Source organism: Loxodonta africana, chromosome 3 (assembly GCF_030014295.1).
Source record: "Loxodonta africana isolate mLoxAfr1 chromosome 3, mLoxAfr1.hap2, whole genome shotgun sequence".
Classification (NCBI taxonomy): domain Eukaryota; kingdom Metazoa; phylum Chordata; class Mammalia; order Proboscidea; family Elephantidae; genus Loxodonta; species Loxodonta africana.
In genome coordinates, this window is record NC_087344.1 from 35,531,431 (window position 1) to 35,550,900 (window position 19,470).

A 19,470-nucleotide genomic window follows, 5' to 3' on the forward strand; every position below is an offset into this window, starting at 1 on the left:
AATCCACTCTTTTCCACAGCATGGAAACCATATAATGCACTGTCCACCCCCGGGCACTTATAGAAGTGAAAGCAGCACTAACCAGCTAGAACTCAGCCTCACCAGGCATAATCAGGTTGCCCTGGGCAAACTGGGCCCACAGCCCCACCTATAAGATCATGTGATTAAGGCCCTCTTCCCCTCCAACCTCACTTCTACTGCTTTGCTCCCAGTGTACTAAGCTCCAGCTACACTGCCTTCCTCCTATCTCAGGGCCTTTGCAATCGCTGTTTTCTACACCAGAAGCCCTCAAGCTCTTCACCTACCTGGCTGTCTCATCCTTTGGGTGTCACCTGCTCAAAAGGCCTTCCCCAGTCACCCAAAGCCAAGTGGCCTCTCTCATCTAGTATTTCACAGCATTACCATAATGTTCAAAATTAGCTTACTCACTAGTTTACTGTCTTCCTCAAGAGAATATGGGACTGTACTTACTAACCTCCAAGCACAATGTCATACTCAAAATAAGTACTTGGTAAATATTTGTTAGACAAATTTGCTGAAACAAATTGATATCTTTAAGGAGTTCTTTTTTGGAGTCGATTCTACACAAATCATACCATTAACTGGACATCCTAGAAGAGGCGATTCTAAATGTTATGCTGTATAAAGAGCTATGATGGGCTGAAAAGACCACAGACTCCTTGCAGCCCCTACCACCAAGAAGAGAGTTTATGTCCCTACCCCTTGAATCTGGGCTGGGCCTGATAATTGGTTTTGATTACAGAATGTGGCAGAAGTGCTGTTGTGTGACATCTAACATGGCCTCAAGAAGCCTGGCAACTTCTGCTCCTGTCCTCTTAGAAGGCAGCAATCACATAAGGAAGCCTGAGCTAGCTTGCTGGAGGGTCCGCATGGAGGACTGAGGCACCGTGGCCAAAATCCCAAGCCAGCTAGACAGTCATGTGAGCAAGGCCCTTTGGGAAGTGCAGCCCCCAGTCCCTCAGCCAACTGACTGTAAATGCACCACACAGAGCAGAGGTGAGCTGTCCCAGCTGAGCCTTGCCCATTTTGAAGATCCCAAAAATCATAAACAAATAGAAACTTATTGCCTTAAGTTATTCAGTCGTGGGGTAGTTTGTTACGCAGCAATAGATAACTGACACAAGACCGTGACGGGTGTTTCTTTAACTGCAAGATGCAAAGAGGTTTAAAATCAGGGTTTCTCAACCTGGGCACCTGTCTTAGTTATCTAGTACTGCTATAACAGAAATACCACAAGTGCATGGCTTTAACAAAGAGAAATGTATTCTCTCAGTCTAGTAGGCTACAAGTCCAAATTCAGGGCATCAGCTTCAGGGAAGGCTTTCTCTCTCTGTAGGCTCTAGAGGAAGGTCTTTCTCCTTAATCTTCCCCTTTCTCCTGGTCGAAAGCTCCTCAGGCGCAGGGACTCCAGGTCCAAAGGATGCGCTCTGCTCCTGGTGCTGCGTTCTTGGTGGTGTGAGGTCCCCAACTCTCTGCTTGCTTCCCTTTCATCTCTTGATAGATAAAAGGTGGTACAGGCCACACCCCAGCGAAAACGCCCTCTACCTTGGATCAGGGAGGTGACCTGAGTAAGGGTAGTATCGCAATCCCACCCTGATCCTCTCAACATAAAATTGCAATCACAAAATGGAAGGCAACCACACCATACCGGGAATCATGGCCTAACCAAGTTGACACATATTTTTGGGGGAACACAATTCAATCCATGACAGCACTACTGACATTTTTGCCCAGACAATCCTTTGTCCCATACATTGTTAAATGTTTATCAGTATCCTTGGCTTCTACCCACTAGATGCCAATAGGACATACTTCTACCCCCAAACTGTGACAACCAAAAATGTCTCCAGACAAGCAACACCAGAGACAAAACACAAGGACAAAACGCATGTTTGTCTCTAGGAGGCTTGGTGCTTCCACAGGAAAAAAATTCACTCTTTCTGGTTCATTCTTCTTGAGTGCCTCCTCCTCACTAACCTCTGATCTACATTGATACAGTCGTTCTTTCCCTCCTCGCTGGTCCCTGAAGGACAGTTAGTGGCATGGACACTGGTAGTAGCATCTATTTATTCCTGTGTAAATTATAAGCAAGGAAGTACTCTTTTGCTCCCACAAAAGTAGAGACAGAGGCAAAGCAACAATGTAGCATGCCTCGTCCTGCACTCAGATCTCAGCTAAGGACAGACTGAGATTGCAGAGAGATGGAGAGACAGGTCCTCCAAAACCAGGCGATGCTTTAAGTGCAGCAAGCTCAGAAGCCATTCACACATTATTTTTAAAATCAAAATATTTAAAGATAAATTTGACTAGAAAAATTCTAATTCTATATACAAACTATTCTTTTAAAATAAAAATATAACTCTATCTTGTTTGGCAAACACACCCAAGATTTACACAATGTGACATATGCTCCTAACCTTAAATATGCAAAGGCTGCTAAATGTGAATTTTGAGTAGATTTTAATTTCTCAACCTCTCACCTCCCCCCTTAACATGAAAACTTGTCCCCCGTACCTTCAAAATCTCTACTAGGGACAATTCAGATCCCTAATCAGGACTGTACAGTACAGTAGTCACTAGCGACTGGTGGTTTTTTAAACTTAAATAGGAACAGAAAATGAGTTCCTAAAAGGTTGCTGAGATTAAAAATATTTTCTCAACTGATTTATAACTTTAATCTCATCAATTTTAGAAGAATTGCTATTTTTTTTTAATTGTGCTTCAGGCAAAGGTTTACAGAGAAAAATTAGTTTCTCACTAGACAATACATATGTTTTCGGTGACACTGGATGCCAACCCCACGACAGGTTGACACTCTCCCCTTCTCGACCTTGGGTTCCCCATTCCCATTTATCCAGTTCTCCTGTCCCCTCCTGCCTTCTAGCCTTTGCCCCGGGCTGGTGTGCCCATTTAGTCTCCTATCCGTGGTTGCGCTACGTGCATGAACTACCGTTTGTTTTACAGGCCTGTCTAATCTTTGGCTGAAGCATGAACTTCAGGAGTGGCTTCAGTATCGAGTTAAAAGGGTGTCCAGGGGCCTAGGGCTGCTGTTGTAAAGCTACTCGTTCACTGTTCAAAGAAACTTTCTTAAAGTACAGCATACTACTTAGCAACTTAGCGTCTTCTTGAATATTGTAGTTTTTAAATTATGGAAAACTTGTGTTGGTCAGTTTTCATATTTTAAAAAACGTAGAGGGGGAGGATGTTCACTTACTGATTCAAACAGTGCATTTTAAATGTCTTTCCAGTTAGTTTTAAGCCCCTCTATTTTCCCCCTCTGATTCCATCAACTCCTTGAAAAAGATCTCCCCGTCTCTTCTCAGGAGTCCCTGGGTTGTGCAAATGGTTAATGTGCTCAGCCACTAACCAGAAGGTTGGAGGTTCCGGTCCACCCAGGGGCACCTCAGAAGAAAGGCCTGGTGACCTACTTCCAAAAAAATCAGCCACTGAAAACCCCATGGAACACAGTTCTACTCTGACACACATGGGGTTGCCAGGAGTCAGAACTGACTCAACACCACCTGGTTTTGGTTTTCTTCTCATTTCACTGTGGGTGCTGCACTCACCCCAAAACCACATTGATGGTTAGGCATCATCAAGTCTTCCCAATAACCTACCTTCCTGTTCTGAAGAAAACTACCCAGAAGTCCAGGTCCTCCGTGTCTGGTTCACAGGCCACTGTTCCCAACCTGACTGTGCACCAGATTCACTTGAGCGCTTCCAGAGTACCAGGCTCTCGCTGTGTGGGGATACCTTCAGGGGACTCTCAGTCAGGTGTAAGAACAACTAACCCAGCCTACATCAACAGCCTAATGGGTGTGCCCTCACTCTCCAACCTGTCTTAGTTAGGGAAAGTAAGAGACACTAATTACAGCTTGTGGTCATGCCATGAAGGAAATACTGGGAGCTGGTCAACAACATCAGGGGTAATCTAGAGAGCTGACCAGAAAAAGCCTCTTAGAGGAAGTGACACTCCAGCTGAGTCCAAAAGGATTAAAGACTCCGCAGAGAAAACAGGTAAAGGAATGGAGCTGTGGACAGACAGATGGATGAGTCTGGAGGTCTGGGGTAGAGATATACATTTGAGAGTCATCAAAAGTGTCAATAAACAGCATTTAAAACCAATGGTATAAAAAACGGCATGGGGCAGAGTCTGATCTTCTCTAACTTCACAAGGTTGAAGGAGAATCAAGACCAACAGCCTAAGGCTGATTCCCATGAAGTGAAGGTCAGACATACCTCTTCTTTCTGCCATCTTTACCAATTCTGACACCAACCGTCTCTCCAATGGCACTCTACTTCTCTGCTGAGTTCGGTAATTCATTGCAATGGCCACAGAGAACGAACGCACAGACTGTCCTCAGGATTGTGGGCTTTATTAGAAAAGTAACAGGTTACAACTCAGGTTCATGAACACTCAGAATACAGTTCTTCCATCAGGACAGCTTCTTCTGACCCTCTGCCCTGCTAGGGTAAGTGTTAAACCTCTTTTAGCTCTGTCAGTAAGTGCCCATAGGTACCCTACTCCACCAGTAAGCCTTGGCCTGAAGGCACTCACCTTTCTTGCTCCATCGCTATCTCTTGCTCTGCCTCTCCTGTTTTCTTGGTCTTCAGTGTTACAGCTCTCTCTCCCTCTGTCTTCTGGTTCCAAGAGCTTCTCAGCACAGGGATCCCGGGTCCAAAAGACATGCTCCACTCCCAGCTCTTCTTTCTTGGTGGTGGTGGAGATCCTCTTCTCTTCTCTCCTGGTGGTGGTGAGATCTTCTCTTGCCTCTGAAACGGCTCTTTTCAAGCGCAGCGGAATGGCAAAACTGACCAACGTCTTCATCAGGGTTCTACATACTTTATTTGCATAGTCTCCCTCAATTACTGCATGTGAGACACAAAGCCCATGGCTAGAAGGGCCACGCCAAGCATTTCAGCGCACTGCAGATGGGGACAGATGCGATCCCCTAAGGAAAGCCCAAGAAAGGACTTGTCACTGAAAAACTCCAAACAACTGGGCATCACACCAACAGGTAAAGGAGGTGGTATCCCGGAAGGAAACTAAGAAGAAAAAAATCAGAGGTAGGGGGAGCACCAGGAGCCTGTGACATCTCAGAAGCTGAAAGAAGAGTTTCAGGGAGGCGGCCATGGTCAATTAAGCTCAATGCCGCCAAGAGACAGAATGTGCTGAGAACAGAAAAGGGACCATCTCAGAGCATTCTTGCCAGGCAAGCAGAAGCGAAGACATGCTCACAGGCAGAGAAGAAGAGAAATAAGATGGACAAACTCCAAATGGCTTTCCCAACCCCTGGCTCCATCCTTACCCAAAGCTCGGCCCTATCCTTGAACTTCAGTTATAGAGACTCCCAGAATCCATACAGTAAACTTACTGTTTCTATTTAAGCTATCTCTTACTGGACATGAGGAGTCAGGAAATGAAAGAATGAAGCACCTGGTAACATTTCAGAGCCCAGCAGAAGAACCCTTGAGGACCTACAGCAACCATGGGGACAAAGATTATCAGTTGGCTTGGAGCATTTCAGAAACGGGGGAAGGTAAAGTTAGTAGAAGGAACCTGTTGTTATTGTTAGGTGCCATTGAGTTTGTTCCGACTTATAGTAACCCTATGTACCACAGAATGAAACACTGCCCAGTCCTGCACCATTCTTAAAATTGTTATGCTTGAACCCATTGTTGCAGCCACTGTGTCAATACATCTCGTTGACGGTCTTCCTCTTTTCCGCTGACCCTGTAAATTACCAAGCATGATGTCCTTCTCCAGGGACTGATCCCGCCTGACAACATGTCCAAAGTATGTAAGACGCAGCCTGACCATCCTTGCTTCTAAGGAACATCCTGGCTGTACTTCTTCCTTTGTACATTCCAGGTCCCGATTATTAATGGATGTTTGCAGCTATTTCTTCACATTTTGAGTCATGCCACATCAACAAACGAAGGTCCCGAAAGCTTTACTCCATCCACGTCATTAAGATCGACTCTGCTTTGAGGAGGCACCTCTTGCCCAGTCGTCTCTTGAGTATCTTCCGACCCGGCGGGGGGCGCTCATCTTCCGCCACTATATCAGACGATGTTCTGCTGTTATTCCTAAGGTTTTTGCTGGCTAAAGCTTTTCAGAAGTAGACTCCCGGGTCCTTCTTCCTAGTCTGTCTTAGTCTGGAAGTTCAGTTGAAACCTGTCCTCCATGGATGACCCTGCTGGTATCTGAATACCAGCAGCATAGCTTCCAACATCACAGCAACACGCAAGCCCCCACAGTACGACAAACTGACAGACTTGTAGAAGGAACCTAGAGGAGGTAATTCTAGGAGAAGGAGTCAAACATCCTAAGTAGCAGTGGTAGTGGAAGCTAACATTCTATTTGTCTCGTTTAATCCTTACAACAGCCCTGAGATGAGAAAACTGAGGTAGAGGTGCTAAACAACTTGCTCGAGGCTTCAAAGCTAGAAACTGGTAGAACCAGAACGTCCGACATAGGGGAATGGCTAAACTACAGGGAAAAGAAATGCAATGGATTATCGTGTAGTTACTAATCATGTTTTCAAGATGAATGACAGTTGGAAACATGATAAAACATAAAGGACAAAGATCAGAATTTCAAAGCCTATGTATATACAGCATAATCCCCCATCTGGGGAAAAAATCTCTACACACTATGCATGAACAATACGAAAGACTAAAGAAGATACAACAATCTATGTTACTTCCTGATTGGGAGATTACGGATTATTTTTTCCTCATTTTTATACTCCTAGTTTCCTACAATAAAAGTATTAAACATTTTTATGATTAAAATGCAAAAAATAAAAGATAAAAATTGAGACAATAAAACAGATTTAGTGAAAAGAACTTTATTAAAAAACAACAGCATTGGTGGTTTGGGGAAACAGGACAGAGTTTCCAGAAGAATGAGGCAAGGGCAGACGTGAAGGAACTGAGGCAGTGGAAATAGACTGCCTGTTTAAAATTTTAAAAAGAGAAAAGAATAGTAGCTGGAAAAGATATCAGCATTAACTGGGGGTTAAGTTATATAAGACTGAGTCATGTTTGAGGGTAGAATAGGCGGTACCCCTGAAGAAGAAACTGAAGATAAAACCGTTGGTAAACACGCTTTCAGGTGGGGAGTCTTTCCTTTAATAATACATGTAGGACAGCAGATGCCAACACAGAGGTCTTCTGAGATAAAAGAGTAGGGAGAAAAGCTTATGTTAGAAGGTCTACGGTGTAATAACTAGGACCACAGGCTCTGGAGGCAAACGACCCAAGACCCATGTTCAACACTGGTTCCACTGATTCCTGACCATATGACCTTGACTGATTACCTAATCTCCTGGTAGGTTCAGTCATCTACAAAATAGAGCTATTAACAGACTTGATGTGAGGGTCACATAAATAACAAAGTTCTCAGTGCTGGGCCTGGCACACAGTGGGCACCCAACAAACCAGCTCTGATGGCATCAGCATCATCAAAGCAAAATCCAAGTTCATCAAGGAAGGAATGAAAAGAGGGATTGGAAAGCCAAGGTTTGATGATTTCAACAGGGAAATTTTAAAGTATCTCTCCCAACATACTTTATATAATACCTATGCCAAGCCAGGTATTAACACTGACTTCTGTAGAACTTCTTATTTCACTTCTAAGCATGGTCCTGCCTTGGGGTTTCTCCCTCTGCCTGAACCTTCATTTCCCAGATATTTGCCTGCTTCATCCTCTGACCTCCTCTTCCCTTGAGCTCTTTTTGCTCAAAGATCTCAAATACCCTATTTAAAATCAAAACCTCAGTAATCCCTAGGGCCCCTCCCTGACTTTTTTCAAGCATCGCCTTTTCCATAGATGACGTTGAGAGTAGGGCCTGGTGTCCCTTACTGCCCCATCCCCAGCTCCTGCAGTGGGCCTTTGCCAGGTATTCATTCATAAGCATCTTATGGAAGCTCTCCCACCTCTTCCTCTTTAGGGCTCCTTCCTCTCAGCGCCTAACAGTGCTCAGGCCACTCCCATCTAGAATCAACACAGAACAGCAGTCTCCCTCTACCCCACACAGGCCTCTCCAACTACTGCCCCCTCTTCAGAGACTTCTCTCAGCCACTCTCACTCATCTACTTCAAGAGTCTGCATCGAATGCTCTCACTATTCAATCTATTTCTCACTCGCAGCAAAATCTACTTCTGCCCAATTCCTCCCCTCAGAATACTCTCTCCTTAAGGTTCTGTGACAACATTCTAACAGTCCTCCAACTTCTGGCCACTCCCTGATGAGTTTCTCTTCCTGTCCATCCCTTACCACCACCCCTAGGCTCTGTCCTGAGGCCCTGTCTTAGTTAAGTAGTGCTGCTATAACAGCAATACCACAAGCGGATGGCTTTAACTAAGAGAAATTTATTTTTCTCACAGTAAAGTAGGCTGAAAGTCCAAATTCAGGGCGTCAGCTCCAAGGAAGGCTTTCTCTCTGTTAGCTCTGGAAAAAGATCCTTCTCATCAATCTTTCCCTGGACTAGGACCTTCTCTGTGCAGGAAGCCCGAGTGCAAAGGAAGCGCTCTGCTCCTGGCAACTGCTTTCTTGGTTGTAAGAGGTCCCCCGTCTCTCTGCTCTCATCTCTCTTTCATATCCCAAAAGAACTGCTCAAGACACAATCCAATTCCATAGATTGAGTCCTGCCTCATCAACACAATTGCTGCCCATCCACCCCCATTAACATCATAAAGGCATGATTTATAACACATAGGAAAATCACATCAGATGACAAAATGGCAGACAATCATACAATACTGGGACTCATGGCCCAGTCAAACTGATACACACATTTTTGAGGACACAATTCAATCCACGAAAGGCCTCTTCTCAAGCTATAACAATGGGCCTTCAACATTTGCAGACTCTGGGCTCTTCTCTCCAGGAAAAGGCCTAATACTGCGATGTGGCACACAGGGGACGGGGTAGCAGATATTCCCACCACAATGGACACACTGTCTACCAGGACAGAGTGTCTGTCTCCAGCCAAGGACCCCCTGGTTAACCACTATCCCCTCCAACTCAGCAGTTCTCAGGCTCTTTGCTTTCAGGACCCTTTACACTCTTGATTATCGAGGGCCCCAAGAGCTTTTGTTTAGGTGGGTTATATATCTCTGGATATTGACTATGTCAGAAATGAAAATTGAGATATATTTAAAATGTTTATTACATCATTTGAAAACAGTAAGCTCATTACACCTTAACACAGATAATATTTTATGAAAAATAGGTATTTTTTAAGAGAAAAATAATTTGATGAGCAGGGCAGCAGTGTTTTACATTTTAGCAGTTCTTTAATACTGGCTCAATACAAGGCTGCTGGATTCTCACATCTGCTTCTGCATTCAGTGTTGTTTTGGTTGAAGGATATGAGGAAAATTCCGTCTCAGGCAGACATGTAATTGGAAAAAGGAAAAGTATTTAAACAGTCTTCTCAAAAAATGCAGATATTCATTTTTGATGCTACACCAAAGCTCAACAAGTATACATTTCTTAAAGGGCAATTCCAAGTGGAATCTGAAACTACGTCAGTTTTTCATACTGTTACATTAAATATCATTGGTTTTAATCATTCTTGAAATGTGAATGGATCTTTTGCCCATTTATCAATTTGTAACATCATGCACAGGCCATTTGGAGAATATTGCTCACTGATTTAAGCAGATCTTCCAAATACTGACATGTTTCATTTCGTAAAAACAAAACAAAAAAAACCCACTTCATTAGCATCACTCCCAATGTCATTAAAAAGTCTTTAAGTACTAGAAAGCTGTCAAGCTTATGGTGGTGGGATCAAGTTTTTCAAAATTCTGTTTTTCATCTGAAAGCTCAAATTGTATCACTGTTGCCAATGCTGTCAGTTATTTTCCTTGAAGTATCAGGTTCACATCATTCATTTTCTAGAAAACATCTGCCAAATCCCTGTGTCTGCAGCCATAGTTTTCTGTCAGCCTTTCTTTCAACCCACACAATGGCGCCATGGCCTGCCTCCAGGCAGCTATTGCACTTCAGTCCGCACCACTGCTTTCCGCCTGTCTTCCATTTCGTCACAAATAATAGTTAAGTAATGGGTAATCGAGGGTTGGGATGTAATAAAAGTAATTTTTATTGTTTGATGAGGACATTAAGTTCAGCTATTGTTTTTTCACCTAAACTGAGAAATACCACGACGGCACGCCAGCTCGGTACTAAAAACCTGATTCACACCACGAAGCCAGCGGTTTTACCAGCTATTGCTCTAGTGCCGTCAATGCAACTGTCAACACAACGAGGAATCAGATCACGTCTAAGTACTATTATGAAAATAAGTTTGACTTAATGGGCCCTTGAAAGGGTTTCAGGGGACCCCCCCCCAAGACGTCCACAGGCCACACTCTGAGAACCACTGCTCTAAGTGATAGCTGCTTCAATCACCATTTAAATGCTGATAACTCTTAAAGGTCTGCCTCCATTTCAGACCTCTCCTAAAAACAAAAACCAAACCCAGTGCCCTCGAGTTGATTCTGACTCACAGCGACCCTACTGGACAGAGGAGAACTGCCCCACAGAGTTTCCAAGGAGCGCCTGCCGGATTCGAACTGCCAACTCTTTGGTTAACAGCCATAGCACTTAACCACTACGCCACCAGGGTTTCCAGACCTCTCCCAAGAAGGAGCACCATATTCACTTGTGCAATAAAGCCAATAATTTAAAAAGTAGGTGATGTTACAGATTGAATTACATCTCCCAAAAATATGTGTTGTAAATCCTAACCTCTACACCTGTGGTTATAATCCCATTTGGGAATGGGATGTCTTTGTTATGTTAATGAGGCAGGATTGCTGTGGGGTGCATCCTGAGTCGATCTCTTGTGAGATATAAAGAGACTAAACAATTGAGCAGAGAGAGCTGGTGAGTAAGATAGATGCCAAGACATATGGAGATCTCCAAGGAACCAGAAAGCAGAAGATGAAGACATAAGGATCTTCCTCTACAGCCAACAGAGAGAACATTTCCCTTGAGCTGGTGGTCTGAATTTGGATTCCAGACTCCTAAACTGTCAGAAAATAAATTCGATGCAGTCAATTACTTAATATGGCCCTTCTAGCCATAGTCTTTGTAATTTCCACCAAATGACTGGGACTGTGCAAGTGAGGTGCTTGTGACCCACAAAGAGGACTGGACAGCTTGCTAATAATGTGAATAAGGTACACAGTACACTTGTGGGGGTGGGACCATGCAAATAAGGTGTATGGAACCCTAATGAGAGGATTGTTCAGTTTTGCTGTCCCAGAAGTGGGAAGAGAGAATCTCATCAACACCAAGAAAGAAGAGCCAGAAGTGAAGTGCATCCTTTTGGACATGGGATTCCTGTGCTGAGGACCTCTTAGATCCAGGAGACAGAGAGCTGTAACACCAGAGATGGTGGTAAACAGCAAGCAGCGGCAACAGAGAAATGGTAGCAGAGGCAGAACCAGGAGATTGGAAGGAGACAGTGTGATGGGCTTTCCAGCCTACAGAATGAGAAAGCTCAGCACTTTAAGGCAGGAGGCTTACTGGCAGAATGGGGTGTCCCCAGGAACTCATCAGCAGAGCTAAAAGAACTCTGTAACGCTTGTCTGAGCAGGGCAGAGGCTGAGGGCCAGAGAGAGACATGCCTGTGGGCACAGCTGAGAAGCAGCTGTCCTAACTGAATAACTGTATCCTGCGTGTTTTCTGATCCTGAATTATATATATTTCCCTAATAAACTCCATAATCTTAAGTATTGTCTATGAGCTCTGTGTGGCCATTACAACAAACTCTCAAACCCACCATAGAAGTAGAGAGTGCTTAAGACTGGACAGGGTGGAGGCATGTTAGACCTCCACCTCATAGGAATCAGCCTCCAGGTGTTGATCCTGATTCTCCTTTCCCCTCCGAAGTTAGAGGAGGTCAGACACCGCGCCACACTACTTTTACAATAAATTTCTGTTTGTTAAAGCCATCTGCTTGTGGTATTTGTTAAACCAGCACTAGATAACTAAGACAGGGTACCCGGGTTAAACCAGCACTAGATAACTTTTTTTTTTAGATAACTAAGACAGGGTACCCGTGCAATCCCTGTATGCTAGGCACTGTTTTAAGGGCTGGTGTGTGCCTACAGCAAACCAAACAAAGTACCTGTCTTCGTGGAGCTTACATAGTTAGATCAACTTAAATGTTATGAAACCAGAGCAGGGTAAAATAACAGATATTAACAAGGGCCAGGGAATGCCTCTCTGAGAAGGTGGTGGCTGAACAAAGACCTGAATGAAGGGGAGGAATGAACTATACAAACATCCAGAAGAGCTTCTGAGGCAGGAGTAGAAAGCGTGAGGACGTGGGGATGCCTCATGGACTCCTCAAGCCCAACATGCCCAACACTCAATTATCTCCCCACTAAACCACTGCTCTACACGCCAGCACCTTCAAAACCTCCACCAAGACGCCGGGACAGAAACTCATGGTCATCTTCCACTCCTTTCTTAACACTTCCCAATTTATATTCAGTCACCAAATCTTTTTTCCATCACCAGGAAAACCACCAGTCCAGATCCCTGCCCTCTCCGTACCAGCTTCCCAGTGTTATCACTGACTACACTCTTTCTCCTTCCCTGATCCAGGATCACGTTCTAGAGCAAGAACTTGAGCACATCGATCTCCTCCTTAAACACTTTCAAGGTATTCTACAGCCCCTCGAGACAAAAAGCCCAAACTCTGGACCAAGGTTTCTGACCTCTTGGTGTTCACTTCCCATGACTCTCCAGCCCTGTGTACTTAGTTCTCCAGCCTTTCAGAATTTTCATCCCTGCAAGAGCCATGCTCCCATTCACTCCATAAATAACCAGTGAGCCCCATCTCCTCAGCCCAGACACCTACCACCTGCCTGGAAGACAGACTCCAACTGGCAGATCCTCTGGTCTCAACTTAAAAAAACCTTTCCTAAAAAGCCTTCATTAAACTCTAGAATAGGTTAGGGGCCTCTGTGACTGCTGCCCTTTCATTTCCCCGTTGTACCTGCTTGTCAGGCCCCCTATCAAATGATAAACTCAGTGGGCCCTGCACCACATCCATTCTACTATGAATTATAACGTCAGCACCCAGCAGAGAAGGTGCTGAATTAAGTAACTGTTAAACAAATTTCCAATTACAGTATTTATGAGAATGTACTTTTCTAAATGTAATCATTATTATTTCCACTAGTTGGTGAATCAAGGAATGGCAACTAAAGTCTTGTGAAATCCAGAAATACTCAATACCATAAGGGGAAGGGATTAAATTCTCAAAATAAACAAATAAGCAAACATAAACTTTACCAGTTTTTAAAATGAGGCATGGGCTCAAATTCACCTATAAAGGTAAAGAGAGCCTCTCCAGAAAGACTGAGAGAAGACTCACACGAAAGCGAAGGAGTAAAAAAGGGACAGGAATCCGAAAAGACAGCAGATTTATGTTCCACACTATGAACCAGGAGTACTCTGGAATGATAAGTTAGAAGAAAGAAAAAACTAATCTCTCACTAAGTTGTCTTCCTATAATATCTTAGTTTTGATTAATTTTGATAAACCATAGTTGATGATCAAATTGTCAGAGATAATCTACTATAATATTATCATAGTAGAAGACTTTTTACAAAGAGAGGCCCCAGTGATAGAAATGACTGGCCCTTGCACTATGGGTCAGGTACTGCTACAAGTGCTCCGCACATATACTAAGTCATTTAATTCTTACAAGAACCCTTCCCATTCACAGATGAGAAAACACACAAAGTGAAGTTAAATAACTCATCCAAACTCAGCTAGGTAAACAGCAGTGCCAGGTTCTAACTCATACAGGCCCAATGTGAATTTCTCTCCGTCTCTAGAATTCAGGAATTATTTTAAAGTTCCTATGACAAAGTTTTTGAAACCTACTGTAGAGGCTTTGACACTCTTATCTAATTAGGAAATGTCCCCAATTTTTTCTAAACGTTATTAACTACAATACTTGAATAGGTAGTCCAGAGATCCCATAATCCTTGTGGAGAATGTTATAACTGCCACAGGCCTGAGTCAGGAGACATTTGCATAGAGATGCATAAAGGCACAATTACAAATAAAAAGGGACATACTCAACCAATGCCCTTAGTATTCTAGTCCTAATAGTCCTAATAGGTTAAGCAGTCAATATATACAAGCCCTTCCCCCTTGATAAAATGCAGTATTAAGTTTGGAACATTATTATTAAATCATAATAAGCTTTTATCAATGGTAAAGTAGGTTCAACTTAATAATCTCCTAGATACAAACTAGATAATCGACGGGATAATCTTGACTTGGTCTGTTAAATCTGCAGACTTTTAGAAATAGCTCCTTCCTAGAGTCCTAATTTAAGACATATAAGAGAATATCTTCACTTACATCTTAAAAAAAAAAAAAGACGTAGAAATTGCTGAATTGGCGAATGTTTTGTCATATATATTTTCACCACAATCCAAAAAGGAAAGAAAAGTAGCATTACTCCATAAAAGAGCAAGCTTTTCTATTCGATGCCAGCAGTAATTTGCATTGATTACTGTGGCATCTGACAGGAGGCACTGCCACAAGATGGCTAAAAGCTTTTTTAAAAGCTCTTATCATCCCACTAATCCACTGACCAACCCAAACGTCTATAGCTTGCCTGTAATTCTTCAATGAGAGTTCTGGAACAAAACCCGCAGCTTTAAACAAATGTGGGATTCCATTCCTTTTCCAGGACAGTTCATATGATGCTGCATTACACAACTCACACAGTTAAACACAACTTAAAGACATACACTCCACACAGGCTTGGGCTAATTTTTTCTTTCAATAATGTTAAACATTTCAGTTTAGTAAATTATTCCTCTGATCCCAGTTTTAATTTAAATTTGTTCTTTTATTACCTCATTCTATGTTCACTACACCAAACACTTAACTGACTAGCCTGTTTCACAATTTCTCAACCACTCATGAATCCTGAAATCAGAATTTATACCAAAGTTAAAAGAGTCTAAAAAAAATTTTGTTCCATGTCTTATTAGATTTACACTAAATAGGGGTTTCAAAATAATGTGGCATGCCATATGGTCAAACCCAGATAATAAAATTGAGAATATCCATTACCAATCCACTAATGCTAAAAGCCAGAGTGCTCAGACAGTAAGAATTTAATCCAATTTACAGACCAACAGGAGCCAAATCTTTCGGGCAAAAAAAAACAATGCAAAGAAAAAAACTATAATAAATGCCAATACTGCATTTCTAAAATAAAATCAATGTTATTCATTAAAGTATTAGCTAAGCCAACTGATGTTAGGTAATTCTGCAGACACCCTGAAGGCCATGTTTATCCCTTTCTCAAAGCTATTTTTAGAGCTACAACTTTTCCAATCAAAACAATGGATAAACCCATAGCAGTTGAGTTGATTCCGACTCATAACAACCCTACCGGACAGAGTAGAACTGGCCCTCAGGGTTTCCAAGGAGCAACTGGTAGATTCAAATCTCTGACCTTTTGGTTAGTATCCGAGCTCTTAACCACTGCGCTACCAGGGCTCCAAACGATGTACAACAAACATAAAAAATTTTTAGCAAAGTAAACAAGAAATAGAACAAAGCTTTAACATTTCTACAGGATACTGTACACCAATTCTCCTTTGAGAAATAAGTAAACTCACAGACATAAATCAGTCTAGTTCTCAACCAATCAATGTAAACTACCTAGACCACCCACACCACAGTAGGTTAGCTCTGAAGCCAAATTCATTAGCATGAAAATGTTTTAATCTTAAAAAAAAAGACAACATATTATTATGCAGCCAGAGATTAAAATTAAATCTCAGAAATCCTGCTTCAACCCCTCCCCAAAAAAACCCAGAATATTAAAGATAAATCTTTTTTAAGGTATCATCAAAAATTATTCTGCTTAGTATTTATCTGATGAGAGAAGAGAAACATAGGTGTAGTGAACTCATACATTACACAAGAGAACTTATTTTTTTCCAGTGGGTTTGTTCATAAAAGTGTCAATTCTGAATAAAAATTGCATGGTGAAACAATGTCTTCAAAAGAACACTCCTGAACCCCTCCAGCAGCAGATAAAATGTAGTCCTAAAGATGGGCCTCAAAGGCTCACACTAACCTGGAGCGGACCCTAGCCAGCAGGGGTAACTGGGAGCAGGCACAGGCACAATTCAGCTTAACTTTGCTTTTCCCAACTCACCTCAGAAAAGCCCATAGCACTTATATATGGGGCCTGTGAACCAGAAGCAAACACCCGCAGGAATCAGTGGGGATGGTAGAGGCTTTGCAGTCTGTCCAGCCTCACCCAGAGGCAGGAAACCCCCGCCCCCACCCTAGGATCCTTACAGGATCCGCCTTGGAGCAGTCCAGTTAGACTCCATTTCTGGGCAGCTCTCATTTTTAGAAAGTCACGGCCCACGGTAAATCCAGTAAAAAACTATCACCCGTTCTGCTGTCTGTAGGTTCTCTGACCTGTTTTCAAGACAGTGGCACCAGCTCCTTCTCCAGCCACACGCCCAGTCCTTAGCAAGGAAACAAAAAAGGAACTGCCCGTTCACTTTCTTTTTGCAACCTATACCTTCCGGAAGAATCCAAAATAAACTATATCTTAATAGCATACAAGTAAAACCTTACTTTCAAATTAAGAGCCCCCCAAAAAGCTACAGCCCCAAATTAGAAAATAATTATAAATTATTAAAAAAAAGTTAGAAAAACTCACACAGAAGACTATAGTTAACAATGCTCTAAAGACCCTATCCAGTATCTAGAGCTAAATGATTCTTTTCAAAAGCTGTCAATTCTGACTTAGAGCGACCCTATAGGACAAAGCAGAACTGCTCCATAGGGTTTCCAAGGCTGTAAATCTTTACAGAAGTCGACTGCCACATCTTTCTCCCAGAGTGGCTGGTAGGTTCGAATCGCCGACCTTTTGGTTCGCAGCTGAGCGCTTAACCACTGCGCCACCAGGGTTCCTTTCAAAAGCTAATACTTCCATTTATTTGCTAATCATGAAAAACAATAACCTACATATTTTCTCGGTTAATAATCAACCTCACAAGCAACTACTTTATCATCGATTATTTGAGATTACTGTGTTACCAGAAAAAAAGCAAAATAAAGTACCAGGACCACTAATACTCCCCAAAACAAAACTACACGTTCAGGTTTCCATATTATGCACGCCTTTAAGCTCAGTAATGCACTCTTTAAGGGAAAATGCCAACCTCCCTTCCCAAAATAAAAATTCTTAAATCGCTCTTTTTCCTTCAAGAAACGAATCTCACAAACCTAACTTCAACACCTTCGACAAAAATTAATTGAGCAGATAGAGCCGCTGCTATTCCTGTCTGCTGAAGGTGCAATTTAAAGACATGAAAAAACGTTTAAAGCCTTTCGAATCAAATATCGATTCCCAAGGAAAAAAACTACAGCTTTTTAAAAAAGTCCACCGCCTCGGCCACCACCCTGTGACATTTAAGCACAACTCTCGCCCCCCCCCCCACTAGGCTTCAATCTGAAAAGCTGTTCAGGCAGGAGGAGGACACCCGACCCTTTGTGTGACTCCCCCTCCCCACTCTGGGCCTTTTCAGCGACGTCAAAGGACCCTCCCAGCCGAATTCACAGGCACCAGCGCTCGACCCCGCCGACTGCGCGGGGTGAAGACGGCCACCGCCGCCGCCTGGAACGCCATCTTGTTGCAGCAGGGCCTGGACACAGAGGCCCATTCATTCGCGGTGGGGACGGAGCCCGCACACCCGGCCGCGCGCCCCCCGCACCTGCCCGGCCGCCCCGCACGAGACGGCCAGCCTGGGGCTCCGCACTGGGCGGCAGCAGCTACGGACCGGGAGCCGCGGCTCGCTGGGGGGCCGCCCTCCCTCCGCTCTGGGGTAAAAACGAAAACCTCCAGCTGAGCGCCGTCATGTTTTGTGTTTTGTTTTTTCGTTTTCCCAGCACGGCCCTTTGTCTTGGTGTCAAGCCCCCCGGATGGCCGTGGCTGGGCCGCAGCTTCCTCATTTCATTGTTCCTCCCTGCGTGTGAATTCTTCCCAAAACTGACCGGACAACCATCCACCAAGAGACACGTTAAAAATAACACAGACCCCGGCGTGGAGGGTTCTGCCCCCGCGCGCTCACATCTGCTCGGGCCCCGGCGGCTCCCACCACGAACGGCTGACCACCCAGAGAGAACCCAGAATTAAAAAAAAAAAAAAAGAATACAGCGCCCATTCCGGGAAGCAGCGGCCCGGCCCCGGGCGGCCCGGCGGCTCTTTGTTCTCCCGCGCCGCCCGGGTCCGGCAGGGCGGGGGCTCCCCCGCGGGGTGGGCGCGGACCCCACAGCCGAGGTCTCCATGCGCCGCAGCGCAGCCCGACCCCGACCCCGCCGACGCCCCGCGCGGCCCCGGCCTCCATGAGTCCACATTTTCCCGTTAGCGGTGCCCCGGAAAACAAAGCAGCCCAGCCGACGGAGCCTGCCTCGCCCAGCCCGGGCCCGAGCCCCCGCGGCCTCCGTGGCCCCCCGGCCCGCACCCCCCGTCCCGCCGACCCGCCCGGGCGGGGCAGGAAGCCGCGCAGCCCCTCCCGGCCAGGGTGGGGGCGGGGCGGGGCGGACCGCGACCCCCGGGACGAAGTGGGGTGAGGAAGGTAACGCGCGGGAGGCCTAGGCTGGGGGCGCGGGTCGGGGTCTCGGGGGGCGCGGGGTCTCGGCGCGCTCACCTCGGCGCCCCGCTCCGGCAGACGCGCCTACACCCGGCCGCCGCCTCAGCCGCCGCGCCGCGAGGTCGTCGAGCTCCGGACCACCTCTGCGCTCTCGGCGGGCTGCAGGCAGGTGCGCGCCGCGAGGCTCGGTCGGTCCCGCGCGGCGGCTGCTCCACTCCGGCGCCGCTGCCGCTCCTCCCCGCTCCCGCCGCCGCCGCCTCCGTCCGCCCCTCAGACGCCTCCAGCCATCGGGATGGGCGCGGCGGCCCCTGCCCACAGCCTCGGGAAACCCCACGCTCGCGTCACCGCGCACGCCCGCGCGCGCACGCCAGGCTCGGCTGGGGACGGGCGCGCGCCCGTGCTTCCTGCCCGATGCCGGCCCCGCCGCGCGTGCCCATGCAGCTTAAAGGAGCCGCGCAGCGCCCGCCGCCCTGCAGGGACACCCACGCCCGGCGAGGCCAAAGGGGTCTGCGGAGCCAGCCCCGCCCCCTACTAGCCTGCGAGGTCTTCGGAGCCCGACACCGCGCCAGCTTCCCCGGTGGCCAGCAGTGACCAGCCACACGTGGCCCCGAGTGCGAGGCGTGGGCCAGAAAGATGCAGAAGGGGGTCTAGTTTGCACTAACGTGGGGACAATGGCCGCGTGGGGTCGGCGCCGCAGTATCGGACGCGCCTGTCCCGCCCCGCTGGTCTGCGCCTGAACAGCTCAGCTCAGGTGGGAAGCAC

General features: G+C 45.6%; 1 protein-coding gene across 3 annotated transcripts in view; it reads right to left on the bottom strand.

Annotated features, from left to right (window-relative positions):
• Positions 1-18,891, bottom strand: part of GNB1 (G protein subunit beta 1) — an 84,050-nt gene extending 65,159 nt beyond the window's left edge. Inside the window, exon 1 of one of the 3 annotated variants that reach the window (XM_064281108.1) lies at positions 18,766-18,891. The gene's annotated coding sequence lies outside the window, so the exon portion shown is untranslated. The remainder of the gene's footprint in view (positions 1-18,765) is intronic. The other 2 variants (XM_064281109.1, XM_064281107.1) reach the window with 2 other exon arrangements.
• Between the last annotated feature and the right edge of the window lie 579 nt (positions 18,892-19,470).